Consider the following 18,512-nt stretch of genomic DNA (forward strand, 5'->3'; position numbering starts at 1 on the left):
TTGAGGCATTTTTTTTGCGACATTGGCAAAATCCCCAAAATACATAATTTTACACCAGGACTGATGCGTGTGCAAATTTTGCTGACTTTCTGAATACGTTAAAGCCTCCAAAAAGGCAATTCATTCGGGGGATGAATAATAATAATAAACGCTGCGAATACAATAGGCCTTCGCAGCGCTTAGCTACTCGGGCCTAAGAAGTAACTTAAAACCTTATAAGAAGGGTAAACTCTAACCACCATTTAATGCTGCATTCACTGGTAGTCAGAAAAGGCAGGTGAGTTACAACTGAGTTTCATCGTTAAATAACAGCTTATCACATCTGGAGGGCCACTAGGGTGGCCAATGTTATTCCAGGTGGGGCCATGCCCCACCCTGGCCACCCCCTGGCGGTGCCACCGACATGCGGACTGGTGAAATGCTGCTGCAAGACGGTGAGTGGGAAGTGTGCCATCTTGTGAGTTACTTTTTCTGTCAAATTCAAGCCTCATCAGATGAACTAATACCCCAATGAAAAGGAAACCCTTACGATGCCCCTTGCATATCAACATTTTGAAGTGTATGCTGGCTGTATTTGAGCTGCTGTGACTGTGTTTACAGATCACAGTCCTGTTGTCTTCCTTTCCCAGATATATAACCATGACCAACGGCTGATGAGTTGGTCACAATTAGCGCAGAAGTACAATTGGAAATCAAACACAAAAAAGGTTTGGAAAATGTTGCTGCAAATGGCTACTTCGTGTGTATGGCCAACCTTGCCAGACCAGTGTGTTTTGTTTTCTAAAACTGGTTTGGAGATTTTATGGAAGGGGGTATTACACGCAGCAGTGTCTGCATGTCTGCTCCAGAGTTTCTGTTGTTCTTGCTGTTCTGGCAGCCAGGAGGGTGCTGGTGACCTGACAGTTTTTTTTATTCAGTTAAACTGAATATGATCATCATTACTGGGGACTTTAATATTTGTGTTGATGATCAAACTAATCGTTCTGCAAAGGACTAGTTGCGAAGTTAGCGAAAGTTAGCGAAGGACCCTAACATTATGGACTCTTAACTTCTCTCAGTATGTGTCTGAGCCTACTCACACTACAGAGATATAAAATATGTGTATAGTGACCACAAGGTAATCTCTTTTAATGTTTCTTGCAACTTGTAAACGTTTTTGCAGATTTTTACAAAGCGTTGGCATTTGTTGACAATTCTTTAATTGCAAGGTTTTCTTCTCTTTTTACTTTACAATACCTCCTAATAATAATGTTTGTGGAACACCAAAGTGTTCAAAATTAAATAAATAAATGAAACATTCTGAAGAAGTATCTACATTAATAAATAATAGATAATGATTTAATGTGACAATGAAATTGTGAAATATTTGAATCTATATTAAATTCTCAGCTCATTATTATGAAATATGTTTCATTTTCCATTAAAAATCAGCTTTATAATATAAAAGAATTTTCATATAAAATCTTTTCCTAATAATTTAAATTATTGTTGAGGCTATTTTTATGTAATTCTAGCAATTGTTTTTATTTCAAAATGTCATTTTTTAAAAGTCAGCTTTTATTTCAAAAACCCAGCTTTTATTTTATAATGGTGATTTTTCCCTTTGGCCATTTACAGGGGTTGTACAATGAAACTGAAACACCTGGTTTTAGACCACAATAATTTATTAGTATGGTGTAGGGCCTCCTTTTGCGGCCAATACAGCGTCAATTCATCTTGGGAATTACATATACAAGTCCTGCACAGTGGTCAGAGAATCCTGCAAGCCATTCTTCTTGCAGGACAGTGGCCAGGTCACTACGTGATCCTGGTGGAGGAAAACGTTTCCTGACTCGCTCCTCCAAAACACCCCAAAGTGGCTCAATAATATTTAGATCTGGTGACTGTGCAGGCCATGGGAGATGTTCAACTTCACTTTCATGTTCATCAAACCAATCTTTCACCAGTCTTGCTGTGTGTATTGGTGCATTGTCATCCTGATACACGCCACTGCCTTCAGGATGCAATGTTTGAACCATTGGATGCACAAGGTCCTCAAGAATGGTTTGGTAGTCCTTGGCAGTGACGCGCCCATCTAGCACAAATATTGGGACAAGGGAATGCCATGACATGGCAGCCCAAACCATCACTGATCCACCCCCATGCTTCACTCTGGGCATGCAACAGTCTGGGTGGTACGCTTCTTTGGGGCTTCTCCACACCGTAACTCTCCCGGATGTGGGGGAAAACAGTAAAGGTGGACTCATCAGAGAACAATACATGTTTCACATTGTCCACAGCCCAATATTTGCGCTCCTTGCACCATTGAAACTGACGTTTGGCATTGGCATGAGTGACCAAAGGTTTGGCTATAGCAGCCCGGCCGTGTATATTGACCCTGTGGAGCTCCCGACGGACAGTTAAGGTGGAAACAGGAGAGTTGAGGTGCACATTTAATTCTGCCATGATTTGGGCAGCCGTGGTTTTATGTTTTTTGGATACAATCCAGGTTAGCACCCGAACATCCCTTTCAGACAGCTTCCTCTTGCGTCCACAGTTAATCCTGTTGGATGTGGTTCCTCCTTCTTGGTGGTATGCTGACATTACCCTGGATACCGTGGCTCTTGACACATCACAAAGACTTGCTGTCTTGGTCACAGATGCGCCAGCAAGACGTGCACCAACAATTTGTCCTCTTTTGAACTCTGGTATGTCATCCATAATGTTGTGTGCATTTCAATATTTTGAGCAAAACTGTGCTCTTACCCTGCTAATTGAACCTTCACACTCTGCTCTTACTGGTGCAATGTGCAATCAATGAAGACTGGCTACCAGGCTGTTCCAATTTAGCCATGAAACCTCCCACACTAAAATGACAGGTGTTTCAGTTTCATTGTCCAACCCCTGTATTTCATAATGTCACTTTACAACTGAATGACTGTTGGCCAATCACCATCAATGGGCTGGACCTGCATTCTCATTGGCTGATCCCAGTGTTGCCAGGTGTATAATTATCGTATATGTACGATAATTTTGCTCTCTGTACAATGTACGATCAATATTCCTAAAAAAGGCCAAATGTACGATAATTTGACTATTCCGTGAATGTGTGGTTGGAATCTGTTATCATAATCAGAATCAGCTTTATTGCCAAGTTCGTGCATACAAACAAGGAATTTGACTCCGGTACACTTTGCTCTTTTGTTCTGTTTTTGCATTACAGAATATACAAATTTACAATGTACAATATACAATGTACAATGCAATATTCTGCATTACAGAATATACAAATTTACAATTTACAATGTACAATATACACATATCTAATAGAAAAGGTGTATTTGCAACATCTGTATGCTGTTGTTCTGTACTCTATTGAATGTTCATCAGAGAAACAGCCTGGGGGAAGAAACTGTCTCTGTGGCGGCTGGTTTTAGTGAACAGTGCTCTGTAGCGGCGGCCTGAAGGTAAAGCTCTGAACAGTTTATGTGCAGGGTGTGTGGGGTCTGCGGAGATTTTGGCAGCTCTTTCCCTGACCCTAGACCTGTATAAGTCCTGGATGGAGGGAAGGTCAGCCCTGATTATTCTCTTTGCATTCCTGATCATTCGTGGCGGCTGGTTTTAGTAAACAGTGCTCTGTAGCGGCGGCCTGAAGGTAAAGAGTCCGTGTATTTTTTCTCCAGGTCTGTAATCAGCTCAGCAAGATGTTTTTCCGCGGCAGAAGTGCAGCCATGCGGTGGAAAATATGAGCCGATTATTATAAACGAGGAAAACTCTCTCGGTGAATAAAACGGCTTACAGATTATGGAAAATGACTCCAGATCCCGGCTACATGTTTTTCCCAGCACTTTTACGTTTCTGCACCAACATTCATTTATATAAAAGCAGATTCCGCCACCTCGCTTCTTCCCCGATAGCTCCGCGCGGTCCGGGATGTTTTCACTCAGCCATGTCTCGGTAAAGCAGAGAACCGCTGATCCGCGGAGGTCCGTGTTTTTACAGCTGAGAAGAAGCAGCTCGTCCATCTTGTTGTTGAGAGAGCGAACATTTGCCAGGTGGATTGAAGGCAGTGGTGTGCGAAGTCCTCTTTTGCGGAGCTTTACCAGCGTGCCAGCATGCTTTCCCCTCTGCCGTTTTCGGCGCAGAATCCCATATAGAGCCGCAGCTCCGCAAACAACATGCCGCCATGAAAAAAAAAAAGAAATAGCTTTTTCCACATTTCCAAACTGATTTATGCGGCTCCACAACATTTGGGGAATTTTGGTAGAAATTACAAATAAATTATACCCTCTCTTCAAATGACAAATTTAATTGTGCAAGTCACATGAATCTTGACTATACACTACTATTAAATATTAAGATGTACTATTTTTCAATTGAGCTTGGAAATCCAAGGATTGGAGAGACAATCAGTCCAGGTGAGGCATTCCCAAAAAACCCCCAGAAATTTGGCCCCCATGGCAATAAGGCTTCCGGGTTTGTCATCAGTCTGTCGGAGTTTTTTTGTGAACCCTAAAGGCATCTGTGTCCGGATTCTGGAACACATACTAAAAATTCCAGCCAATCGTGCTTTTCTAAATGTGACCTACGAGTGACGTGATGTGTTGGCCTCAGAACAACAGCCATGATTGGCTGAATAGTCCACTGCGCCCGCCCATGATTGAGGAAAAATCCATTCTGTACTGACGCCACAAAGCTGTGAGTGCCTGTTAGACGCTATTCAACACACCAACAGACTTGTTATTTTGGTTATGAAGAGTGTACGATAATTTCCCTCAAAATACGATAATTTTATGTCTCTAGTACGATAATCATACATTTCTCACATGATAACTCTGGCTGATCCTTACATCGTGTTTAGTTTCCTGGGTACCTGCTCCCTGAGCAGCTACTGTGCCAGCTCGAGGTTTAGAAAGGATGGTGGAGTTTCTTTAACTTCATTCAGCTCTGCTTACCTTAGCAGATCAAATTGGGGGGAATAATTTATCATATGATGTTATTTTGAGTTGTTTGGATGACATCTTTCAAATGATCGGGATTATAATTGCTCTCCAGAACGTTAGCATCAATGCCATTGTGGATATGCTGTTGAGCACCGTTTCTGCATGGAATATGCAGAGCACAGCACTTAAGACTTTAGTGCTGTCTGGCATAACCATCGGGGTTATTGCTGTTATGTTTTCTGTCTAACTATTGTAGTTGTCCTCCTAAACTCCTGCGTGTTCGTTTATTTGGTCAAAGCATCTTAATTCTGCACAAGACAAACTAAACTTAAATGTCACCCGGCCGGGGAAGAGATGCTGCATCTGCGTAGTCAGGACCACATCTGTTTTTCTCTCCCCTGCACCGTTCTTTTATTGAACACACACATACTACAGGAAATATACATTTTACATTTGTTGAGCAGCCCTTCTCAGTTTTCTCACACATTCTTTTGCTGAAGTATACATTTTGCATTTGTTGTGCAGCCCTTCTCAGTTTTATCATACATTCTTTTGCTGAAGGTCAGTTTCTCACACATCTTCAGGGAGAGGAGTTACCATGCCTCCCTAATCCACTGTCGTCTTCTCACGATACAGACAGAAAACACCTGCAAGCTTTAACCTTGAATAATAAACATTCATTGTGTGACCACACTAGGAGCTACTGTTTAAGGATTTTTCTAACTCTCAAAAGCATAACTAAAAACTCCTAATAATAATCAATCTATAAGCAGCAAATCCCAAATATATCTTAGCTTTAGCTACTAATGATAAGGCATTTATATTTCCACAATTCCCCCTTTTGAAGTCTGTCAAGACTTCACTAAAAGAATACAAAAAGTAAACGTCTATACCAGAAGCCTAAGCACAGCGGACTTGAATCAAATTCTCAACACCCCTTCATGCTCCTCGTCGTCATCAGGGATAGCCAACAAAGGCATCATATGAGGGGGTGTGGTTGCCTTGCCTTCAATAGTTGCAGTAATAAAGCGCGCAATCAATCTAATACATGGTACACAACAACATCCACACGTCACCATAATAGCAACAAAAACAGCAATGGATATAAACAATGACATAATTAACCCTTTCCAGTGTCCAAACATACCAGTCATCCAGTCTTCGAACGGATTGTCTATTCCTGAGTGCTCATGCATAGTGGCTGAAAGTGTTTTTAACCCCTGTAAAGCTTTTGAGACGGAACCATCAGGGGCGGTATTATTGGGTATGAAAGTACAACACATATCACCAAACATTGCACATACGCCCCCTTTTTCAGCTAACACCATGTCCAGGGCCACCCTATTTTGTACTGCCATAAGGGAAGTAGGTCCTGTTTGATCAGCGAGTCCCTCAACTGCATCTCGAGTTAAGTTCGCGAGGCGTAGGATATTGTAATGAATATAATTGATGCCGTCGACATTCTTGTTAGGGGTCACAGGGAAAAGGGCAGCAATGATTGGTATATTCTCAAATCCCGCAGAAATGTGGTCAGCCAATTTATATTTATTTGGTACTCCCCTAGGGACACCTATAGCATCTATATAGGTGGGGGAGCCCTGACTTAAATAAAATCCAGCAGTGCTTCGTTTCATAATATGCCGTCGCCTTCTGTGGGTGAGAGCTGTTTGTTGGGCATGTTTAGTGGGTAGACGTTTAAGGTCCTTACCCAAAAGAATAAGGGGAGCCTGTAATCTCACCATTGCACACACCCCTATGGTATTCTTAGGTATGTTGGTAAGTAATCTATGTCCACCACAGTAATAATAGAGTCCAGATCTGGCCCAAGGACCAATAACGTTACCCGGTGTAGTAATACAGGTCCTTCTCAAAAAATTAGCATATTGTGATAAAGTTCATTATTTTCCATAATGTCATGATGAAAATTTAACATTCATATATTTTAGATTCATTGCACACTAACTGAAATATTTCAGGTCTTTTATTGTCTTAATACGGATGATTTTGGCATACAGCTCATGAAAACCCAAAATTCCTATCTCACAAAATTAGCATATCATTAAAAGGGTCTCTAAACGAGCTATGAACCTAATCATCTGAATCAACGAGTTAACTCTAAACACCTGCAAAAGATTCCTGAGGCCTTTAAAACTCCCAGCCTGGTTCATCACTCAAAACCCCAATCATGGGTAAGACTGCCGACCTGACTGCTGTCCAGAAGGCCACTATTGACACCCTCAAGCAAGAGGGTAAGACACAGAAATAAATTTCTGAACGAATAGGCTGTTCCCAGAGTGCTGTATCAAGGCACCTCAGTGGGAAGTCTGTGGGAAGGAAAAAGTGTGGCAGAAAACGCTGCACAACGAGAAGAGGTGACCGGACCCTGAGGAAGATTGTGGAGAAGGGCCGATTCCAGACCTTGGGGGACCTGCGGAAGCAGTGGACTGAGTCTGGAGTAGAAACATCCAGAGCCACCGTGCACAGGCGTGTGCAGGAAATGGGCTACAGGTGCCGCATTCCCCAGATCTGGGCTACAGAGAAGCAGCACTGGACTGTTGCTCAGTGGTCCAAAGTACTTTTTTCGGATGAAAGCAAATTCTGCATGTCATTCGGAAATCAAGGTGCCAGAGTCTGGAGGAAGACTGGGGAGAAGGAAATGCCAAAATGCCAGAAGTCCAGTGTCAAGTACCCACAGTCAATGATGGTCTGGGGTGCCGTGTCAGCTGCTGGTGTTGGTCCACTGTGTTTTATCAAGGGCAGGGTCAAAGCAGCTAGCTATCAGGAGATTTTGGAGCACTTCATGCTTCCATCTGCTGAAAAGCTTTATGGAGATGAAGATTTCATTTTTCAGCACGACCTGGTACCTGCTCACAGTGCCAAAACCACTGGTAAATGGTTTACTGACCATGGTATCACTGTGCTCAATTGGCCTGCCAACTCTCCTGACCTGAACCCCATAGAGAATCTGTGGGATATTGTGAAGAGAATGTTGAGAGACTCAAGACCCAACACTCTGGATGAGCTAAAGGCCGCTATCGAAGCATCCTGGGCCTCCATAAGACCTCAGCAGTGCCACAGGCTGATTGCCTCCATGCCACGCCGCATTGAAGCAGTCATTTCTGCAAAAGGATTCCCGACCAAGTATTGAGTGCATAACTGTACATGATTATTTGAAGGTTGACGTTTTTTTTGTATTAAAAACACTTTTCTTTTATTGGTTGGATGAAATATGCTAATTTTGTGAGATAGGAATTTTGGGTTTTCATGAGCTGTATGCCAAAATCATCCGTATTAAGACAATGAAAGTTCTGAAATATTTCAGTTAGTGTGCAATGAATGTAAAATATATTAATATTAAATTTTCATCATTACATTATAGAAAATAATGAACTTTATCACAATATGCTAATTTTTTGAGAAGGACCTGTATTACACCAATCTGATGGGATTTGCCCTACATTCACTTTGGGGGTGGATGATGTGAAGTTAAAGTAAGTATACGTGCCGTTGGCTTTAGTAGGTGTGAACGGTCCTGTTTTAGTATTGTTAGGAATGGGAGGGAAAATGCTGGCCAAAGTTGTACAGTTAGCAGGAGACGCCTCGTTGGTCAGTTGAATCATGCAATTGTAACCCCAATTGTCCTCTGGGTACAGGGGAGCAGGGTCAGTAGTTAAATGTGGTCTTGCAGCCGCGCATGCCACACAATCTGATTTACTTTGTTCTTTGGCAGTCTGAGCTATCCATTGGAACCAGAGGTTATCTTCAGTATATCCCGTGGCCATCTGGATAATTTATATGGGTTTTAAAATGGAATAATCTATTTTAACTACTCTCGGGTCGGTTGGAGGTTCCACAGTGGGTTTACTTCCAGGAGAGGACTGCGTGGAAGAGGTGCCCGGGGTGGATTGCATGGTTTGCGTTTTACAATTGATTTTGATCATTCCTTGTGCCTCTGGCCCTGATTTCCAAACCCCTAGTGTCAGATAGTCATTGCTTGGGTTCCCGTATCGGTGATTAATACCTTTTAGAGAGAGAAGGAGAGGATTTACTCCCTTCCCTCCTTTGTGGATCCTAACGTGTTCCGTTGGATACCAACCTTTCCTTGGATGTCATGAGGGACATATTCTTCAATGGGGTTCCACCCTGACCCAGACCAGCCGGCCACATAACTCCAACTGCTGCATAGAGTTCCCATCATGTCGGGCTCACCAAGTTGTTGGAGTTGTCCTCCTAAACTCCTGCGTGTTCGTTTATTTGGTCAAAGCATCTTAATTCTGCACGAGAAAAACTAAACTTAAATCCCAAATATATCTTAGCTTTAGCTACTAATGATAAGGCATTTATATTTCCACATAACCCAGCACAGTTCACTACTGCGGTCAAGTGAGCCAGCAGTCACGCCAGTTGACGTTAGCTCTGTTAAAGATTAGCTTCGCACATACATGTTGCATTACGGTAATATAGCAGACCAGATGCCAATCCAGGCAACACTGGGAAATTAAGAGGAAAGCAGAAAAGTAACCTTAAGAATAATGACATATATACAACTTTCACATACATGTTTATGTAAAAAAGTTAATATTTAATAATTTTACTGTAGATTTTTGGAGAAATGATGTGTCATAGTACCTACTAATGCTTATCTGTTACATACTTTTGTGTCACTTTCAGCAATTTATTTCTCCATAATCATGAGAGGTGACAACACAATCTCTTCAGATTATGTCAGAGGGTCATCTATACCAGTGTTTCCCAACCCTGCTCCTCAAGTACCCCTGCCCTACACGTTTTAGATGTTGCTCTGTTCCAGTACACCAGAACCAGATGTATGTGACTGCATGACTTTAATAAAATTATTAAATATTTACAAGGCTAAAAAACTAAGGGGGAAAGGGCCTTCCAGTCTGTGGCTCCTAAACTGTAAAGGTTTGCCCCTGCTTGGCTTTGTTAACTCTGTGGATGTTTTTAAAAACTAATTGAAAACCCTTTTGTTCTACCAGACTTTCATATCATGATTTTATTGTGCTTTTTATGTTTGTTTTAATACTATGTATAAGTTAAATGTGGTTTATGTTGTACAGCGCTTTGTGACTTTGTGTCTGTGAAAGGCATTTTACTTACTTACTTACATGACTAGCTGCATTGTACAAGAACCTAAAACAAAGTCTAAATCAAACTTGCTGCTTCTTACTTTCCTGGCACCAAAGTCTTCAGTATTTGATGATAGTTTTAATTTATATCTGGCAAACAACTTGCCACCATGAAAAAAAAAGAAATATCTTTTTCCACATTTCCAAACTGATTTATGCGGCTCCACAACATTTGGGGAATTTTGGTAGAAATTACAAATAAATTATACCCTCTCTTCAAATGACAAATTTAATTGTGCAAGTCACATGAATCTTGACTATACACTACTATTAAATATTAAGATGTACTATTCTTCAACTGAGCTTGGAAATCCAAGGATTGGAGAGACAATCAGTCCAGGTGAGGCATTCCCAAAAACCTCCCAGAAATTTGGCCCCCATGGCAATAAGGCTTCCGGGTTTGTCAGGATTCAGTTTGTGGAGTAAAGCAGCCCACCCTGTGACTTTCTAAAAAAAGTGGGGTTTGTGTTTCTGAGCAAGCAGACAATAAAAGGAATAATCATCATGCCTGTTGGTCTCCATGCTACAGATATAGAGTTTCGATAGTGGTTTGGACTCGCTGGTTAGTCACGGCCTGACTCACTTGCTGACAGGGAAATCATAAGCCACTTTTAACATCGCTGCTTGGCTGGGTTGCAGCACCACTGTCCACATAGGCTGCAAACGTCTCAATGCCCAACTTTAAGACTAAAACTCTGGGGAAATAGTATTTCAATGTATATCTTGCACCATGTCATAACAAGTCATAACCTGTTTGTCCTGGATGTGATGCATGAGTCATATCCCTGTGCATTAGCCAAATGTATGGCAGTATCCATGGTTTTGTTATGAAAATGCTTCCTACTTAGCTGAACACTGACCATAGCTTGCATTTTATGTTGTGGAGATGAAGGAAAGAACAATCATCTCTGAAGCAGCAGAGTTTGATGATATGTTCTTAACTTTGCCAGCAGGTTTTAATTCAACTGCATGGCAAAGGCCTTGGAGGAAAGATTCTCATGTTATACTGATCCACTTTCCCCACAATGGTGCACCTCTATTACTCACTATACTTCAAAACCCATTTCCTCTTCGAAGAAAAATGAAATGCGTCTAAGTACTAAATATTCCACTTTCTCTAACTTGTTTGCTATGGCAATGTCTTTATTTCCCTGGATCCTGGGCTGCTTTTATGTTCTCCAAGGAAAATATAAATGAAGGGATCGGGATATACAATTCTAAATATAGCATATCAATAAAAACACCTAAAATATATGGAGACAAAAAGTTATAATAATTGAAAGCAAAGCCTTTAACATTTTGTGCAAAGGTCTTTGTCAGATGTCTTAGAAAGAGCTGGTCCAGCATTTGTTATGCTTCAGGGCCCACATATGGCTTTCAGTGACGTGACTCGCTTTTAATCGGTTTGTCAAATTTTGCTGAGCTCCAGTTAACAGAAGTTAACTTAAAACAAAGTGCCTGTCTGACACATATTTATACATGCATCATGTATGTTTATCATGGCAGGAGGTCTATTCAAAACTAAAATGACGTCAAGTCTTTATTTTTTTGCTTTTACGCACTTTTTAAAATGTCAGATGTTCAATTGTAAAACTTGCTTAAATGCTTTATTACAGTGTTATTTAAATGTTGACTCTTTTCTGAATAGGTTAAGCAAAAAATTGCATTGTACCAACATACACCTGTGCTATTTATTTATTTCCTTCTTTTTTTTCAGTCAATTCACAATTTACTTTCACTGAATACTAGGCACGCCAACCATATTTATTTTAGCAGGACAGTACGTTGACAGTAAATGTTAATTTCCACAACAATTATTTTTTACATAGTTGTATAAGACATTTCAGACTGACACACCAACACTATATTGCCAAAAGTATTGTGTCACAGAAATCAATGAATTCCAGTTTTGCAAACACTTCCATGGCTGTTGGTGTATAAAGTTTGGTGTGGAGAAACTTGACTGGCCCGCACAGAGTACTGACTTCAACCTTCATAAACACCTTTGGGATGAATTGGAGTGGAGGTTGCAATTCTGGTTTTGTCATCTGACTATGGACACACTACTAAACCTTGTGGAAGGTGTTTACAGAATAGTTAAAGTTGCTATGCTGGCAATGGTGGCACCATAAGACCATAAGAATAGGATGTAATTAGGTAGGTGTTAATCAAACTGAGTCAGTGTGAGATCTTTTCACGACATAGAATCTCTGCTGCCGGACGTGATTGTCTGGTGACAGCATGCTGCACACCTGCTGACTATTTCCTCTTTTGGCTGCTGGAGATTTAAGGAGCTGTGTGACACTATTCTTCACCTGATAGTCAACCTTTATCGGTAGAGCTAAGTTGTGTACTTCGTCTCCAAGAACAAACATTTGAGCTTATTTTTAAGGTCATGTTTTTGGTGTTTCTCTCTCAAGCTCATCTCCTTATGGTCTCTGCATTTCCCCAGGTTGAGGACTTTTTGCTGGTTTCCATGCCAAGCCGAATTTTCCTCAACAATCCTCACAGAAAACAGTCCTCCAAAGGAACAAACCAGAAAATCCAGGATCAGCATCCACCTCAGTCCTTGCCGTCGACCTGCACCCAGTAACCTTTCTACTTTCACTATCACTTAGTACCACCAACCTCCACTAACTATTCTTTCCTTTTCTCAGATGCAGCTGAGCCAGACTCCCCTAGTCAAATTACCATTATCACACCTACCTAACTGTAAAAAAAATATTTTTAAAGAATCTTTCTCTTGAGGCTTTGTTGATTCTGCATGTGGGTCAAAAAACTTCTGGTCAATTTGACAGTGACAGAAACTTTACTTTCACTTCTTTATTCTTTCTTTATTTTAGATAAAAAAAATTTCAGATGTCAAGATCAAAATTTGACATTCTGTTTAAACTTTGTTTCTGTTTCAACCAGTTTCTTTTCAAATATACAATAATTTTGACCCTTTTCTGGCTCCATACCACTTCTCTACCTTCCAGCTGCAAGTTGCTGACTGCTGTTGTCAACAACCAAGCTAGCTACCATTAACAATAACAAGGTTTTTTTCCTCAATTCTGTCCACTTTCAGTTCATTCAAACACTAAAGGCACATGTGTAAAAATAGAACCTTTGCAGCACTATGTATGTAATTTAAGTGCATAAAATCTTGTAAAAATAAATAGTCTGTTGCTGCATCAATTAGCATTATACATGTGTGTGTCAGCCATAGTGGTTGTTGATGTAAGGGTTTGTGAGAAATGTATGACCTTCAGAATTCCACAAATTAATCCTTTTTTTGCCTGTTTAAAGGTTAGGTTTTCTTGTTTCTTATATGTGGTGTTGACAGGGAGTGGTAAAGGAGAGCTCCATGTTCTCTTTGTCATAAATCATTTCAGACTATTGCAACTATTTGTCTTTGGTGATGATCACCAAGTCTTTGAGGTACAAAGGCCCTTGCCATCACCGTTATCTTTAGTCTCCTTCACAAAATCTTCAAGTCGAAACCTTGGCTAGGCCACTCCAAAACACTGACATTACTTCCAGTCAAAAGAAATACTGGTTAAATTAACAGCTTACAATAAACCTAAATCCAACAAGGGTGTGAATAATTTTGGGCTTAACCGTATCTAAAGCGGTAATGCAATATCATTTTTTTCACAGCCCTGTACCATAATAAGGCAAAATATGCAAAGCAAATAATGGGATTTAAAGCTCTCAGAGGAGAAATCGATTTTCTGGATCTGTTAATTTCGGAAGGCTGGCAAATCTTTTGGTTTATTTATTTAGGGGTTATGTCATGTTAGGGTTTATCCAATAAATAATCACTGGGAGGTATAACGTAAAATCTGAATCAGTTTATATATGACTCCAAATACACAGCTGAAACAAGATATTTACATACAGTACAATGAATAAAAAGAGACCAGACTCAACCTTTCCTGTTAAGGTCAGTTAAAACTATCAACTTGTTTTCCATTTATTAAACACCAGAATACAAGAGAGTTTACTAGACATTTTTGTTAATTTTCAAACTCTATATGCATTTCCTTATTTAGTAGACCTGCCTTTTATGTATGACTTGGGTCAAATGTTTTCTTTTTGTGTCAAAATCTTTCGTTGTAATTTTACCCCTTCCTCCTGACAGAACTGTTGTAAGTCAATCAGTTTATTTACTTTTCAGGTTTGTTGTCCTTAAGCCACATTTTAACTGATTTGGCACTATGCTTAGTGTCACTGTCCATTTGAAAAAGCCATTTGTGCCCAAGCTTTAACCTCCTGGCTGAAAACTTTATATGTAAATGTGACTATGTCAAATCCAAAAATAAATGGTGAACAAATATGATCATCAAGAAAACTGCTTATATTATGTTAGACTTACTAATTCTGCTTTCATTTGAATTGAGGTGATGAAGCTGACCATTTTTTTTAATTTCAGCAATTCATTTTCTTTTTTTTGGTAATGATATAATGCTCTTTTTTACCTTGAGGCTGCCCTCACTTTGTTTCATTCAGAACTTTTTTCTTGCTATAGTTTGAGTTATTAGGGTAAGAGGTTTCTTGTCCATTTAGGCAATGTTTCATTTTTACCCCTGCTAGGAAACAGAATATTCTTCCAGACATAGTCAAGGTATCAGGGCACAGACTCCTCACAATCCTTGAGCCGTTTCCTTCAATATTTCTCCTACAGGAGTGTTGACATGATTTTTCTGTGCTTAGTCAATCTGGCTGAGGGAATTAGATGTCAAGTAGTCTTAACAATGTTTATTTGCATGCTTCAGTTCAGACATTTAGCATTGTCCCTCAAAAACGTGTTCTTTACATTTTCTCTTCACGTTTAACATTATTGTCCCTGAGGCATGCATTCAATATGTTGTGGTAAAAGGGTGCCCGGTCCTCTTGTGAACTACACTACCTTAATTGTAGCTTAATCTGAATAGCGGACAATGTGGTCTCTTACAGTTGGCATAGGAAAACTGCTGTATACCTAGTAATTGTACATTTACTTTTTTTTTATACATTTTTCAATTTTTTTCCAGCTGAGGTAAGATTTACTGGTAGTGGTGTTTGTTCAGCTTTGTTTGCTTAAGTTTAGTATTTCCCCTATTATCCCCGGCGCTTCTATGTTCATTGTTCTGTTTAAACTGGACCTGGCAGACCTTTCACACATTCTTGGCTTTTTACAGTCTGGGAAAAGAACTTTATTAACTATGTATGTTTGTCATAGAAAAATTCCCAAATAAATTGCATCAACTTAGTCAGCAGTTTTGTGCTTTAAAAAACAAAACCTACGTTCCATTAAACTTCTGTTATTTTCCTCTATATGAAAAACATTTCCTATATGAAAAACCGTTTTCATCAATGTTGTTAAAATCCTTTACTTTAATTGGAAAACTTTTTTTATTGATCATGTATAACTGTAGCACCTAATGTCCCAACATTAAATTCAACTTGGATCTAAACAGTGTTATGATGATCTAAGCCAGTACAAAACAGAAAGGAGAAAGACAACCCTTTTTGCCCGGGTAAATAATTGACAATGCTGGAACCACTGTTGACAGCTATACCCAGCTATTCAGTTCATTCAAACACTAAAGGAACATGTGTACAAATAGAACATCTGCCGCACTCTGTATGTAATTTAAGTGCTTAAAATTTTGTAAAAATAAACACTTTGTTGCTGCAGCAATTACCACTATCGGTGTGTGTCAGCCATATTGGATATTGATGTAAGGGTTTGTGAGAAATGTATGACCTTCAGAATTCCACAAATTAATCCTTTTTTTGCCCGTTTAAAGGTTAGGTTTTCTTGTTTCTTATATGTGGTGTTGACAGGGAGTGGTAAAGGAGAGCTCCATGTTCTCTTTGTCATAAATAATTTCAGACTATTGCAACTATTTGTCTTTGGTGATGATCACCAAGTCTTTGAGGTACAAAGGCCCTTGCCATCACCGTTATCTTTAGTCTCCTTCACAAAATCTTCAAGTCGAAACCTTGGCTAGGCCACTCCAAAACACTGACATTACTTCCAGTCAAAAGAAATACTGGTTAAATTAACAACTTACAATAAACCTAAATCCAACAAGGGTGTGAATAATTTTGGGCTTAACTGTATCTAAAGCGGTAGTGCAGTATAATTTTTTTCACAGCCCTGTACCATATAAGGCAAAGAAATGGAAGGCAAATAATGTGTTTATAGCTTATTTATTTACAGCCATTTTTCAGCGACATACCTAGCATAAGGCAAAATAAAATATTTATTTTTCATTTTAGCTTTTTTTGTGAATGTTTCAGATCATTTAATGAATGTAAATATCAGACAAAGATAACTTTGCTAATCTAAAATGACATTTTCAAATGATTTCATACATTAAGAGAAAAGAGCTAAGCAAACCAACCTGCTCCAATGTGAAACAGTAATTCCCCTCTTAACCTAAAACCTGATAACTGTCAATCAGTCTGTTACATTGCTATAGCGGAAAGTTGAAAGCATCTTGCTTACAGAATTGTTTTAATTCAGCCACAGTGGAGGGGTTGTGAGCATCAACAGCACATTTAAGGTCACTGCACAGCATCACAATTAAATTTAAGTCTGGACTTTAACTAGACCACTCCATAACGTTAATTTTTGCTTTCTTGAACCTTTCAGAGATGGACTTGCTGGTGCAGTTCAGATCATTGTCCTGCTGCATAACCCAAGTGCACAAAATGATTGCCAGAGATTCTCTTTCAGGACTTTCTGGTGGAGAACAGAAATCATGGTTTCAGCAATTACAGCAAGTTGTCCACATCCTCAACAGGTAAAGATCATTACAATACCACCACCATGTTTGTTGTGTTAGTTTTGTTGCAGATGTAACAGATGTAACAGAACACACCCCTTAAAAAAATTCCACTTTTGCTTTGCCTGACCACACAATGTTTTCCCAACATTGTCTGCACAAAGCTCTTCAAGGATAAGTGCTTCAGCATCCTCATCAAGAATCAAGAAGGATTTGGTAAAAGACTTCATCTGATTAAGGGTTCAGTTCCTTCTGCATGTGTAAACGACAGACACAGTACAGCAGTAAGCTGCAAATAACAACAAACTTTATTTCAGACATGAATTTTTCGTGTGTTTATATGATGTCCTGGCCATTGTTTTGATAGCAGCAGCATCGGGCCTTCTGCTTATGTGCTGTGTGCTTGCTCTTAGCTCCTTTAGGACATAACCGTATTGCATGTTCTTGTTATTATTGTTACATAAATAGTTTTGCATTGTTATTGCCGATTTTGTCTTGTTTCTGCACGGCTATAATTGTCATTACAAAAATGGCCAAATAGGTTAAAGTGGAGTTCTCTTTGACCCAGAGGGGGGTAGGGTGTGAAGTGCCTCAGTAGCTTTTAGAGAGACTGCACAAAACTAGTTGCTCTTAACTCAGAACAGGGGTAAAAGAAGGGCCTGTGGAGCTACAATAACAATGAATTTAGACAAAAGCATTGCAGTTCCACTTTGTATAGACCACAACTGAATGTTTTCAGTGTGAAAAGGAAAAATGTAAAAGCATATGTTCCCTTTAAGGCATTTTACAAAAAAAAGAAAAAAGTCAACTCAATGCAATCATACCGGTAGATTAAAAGTCAAGTACATTCATTGGCCCAGAGGCCAGTGACGAAGAAGCAGGTGGTCTGGAGGCTAAGCGAGAAGTGTGAAGGACCCTTGGAGAACCCTGTCTGGAGGTTGGCCACAGAGCATAGAGGACCCTTTGGGAACCCTGTCTGGAACTCAGGAACAGGGGCTGTACGTCCTCGAACCCCTCATGGAACTAATGAACAGAATCAGGAGACTGAGGCAGTTCATCCTTGAACCTGTCATAGAGAATAGGAAAAGGAAGCGATGCAGGAGATGATGGGAGATGGAGCCAAGAGTGTAGATGGAGAAGTCTGATCCTCAGAATATGGGGAGTAGTGCTGACCCTCAGTGGAAGCGCCTGAAGCTGCGGCGTCACGAAAACTCTTGGAGGCAGCAGCTGAAACTGAGGTGACTGGCTAACCTTTAGCGGAAATTGCTGCAGTTGAGGCATTGAGAAGGCCCTCAGCGGAAGCAGATGCTGTGGCTGAGGTGTCGAGAAGACATGAAGTAGGTGCTGATGTGTCGAGCTGACCCTCAGTGGAAGCAGGTGCTGACGCGTCGAGTTGACCCTCAGTGGAAGCAGGCGCTGAAGTGGTTTGGCGCCGCCTTCGTCTCCGACGGAAGAAGCAGGAAGCAGTCAGGCTCTCGGAGGTAAGAGTGGACAAGGAGGTGGTGGTCTGATCTGTGGAGAGAGGTGAGGAGATCTCCTTAACAATTCTCTGATGCTCAGTCTCAATAAGTGGGGGAAGAATTCTCCCCACTTTTTCAACCACTCCTTAAACTGGTTGATAACCTCCAATCTGTGCCAGGGGGAACTGGGGGAGCTCAGGAGATGCTCATACAAGATGACAT

The sequence above is a fragment of the Girardinichthys multiradiatus genome, chromosome 10 (assembly GCF_021462225.1).
Source record: "Girardinichthys multiradiatus isolate DD_20200921_A chromosome 10, DD_fGirMul_XY1, whole genome shotgun sequence".
Taxonomy (NCBI): domain Eukaryota; kingdom Metazoa; phylum Chordata; class Actinopteri; order Cyprinodontiformes; family Goodeidae; genus Girardinichthys; species Girardinichthys multiradiatus.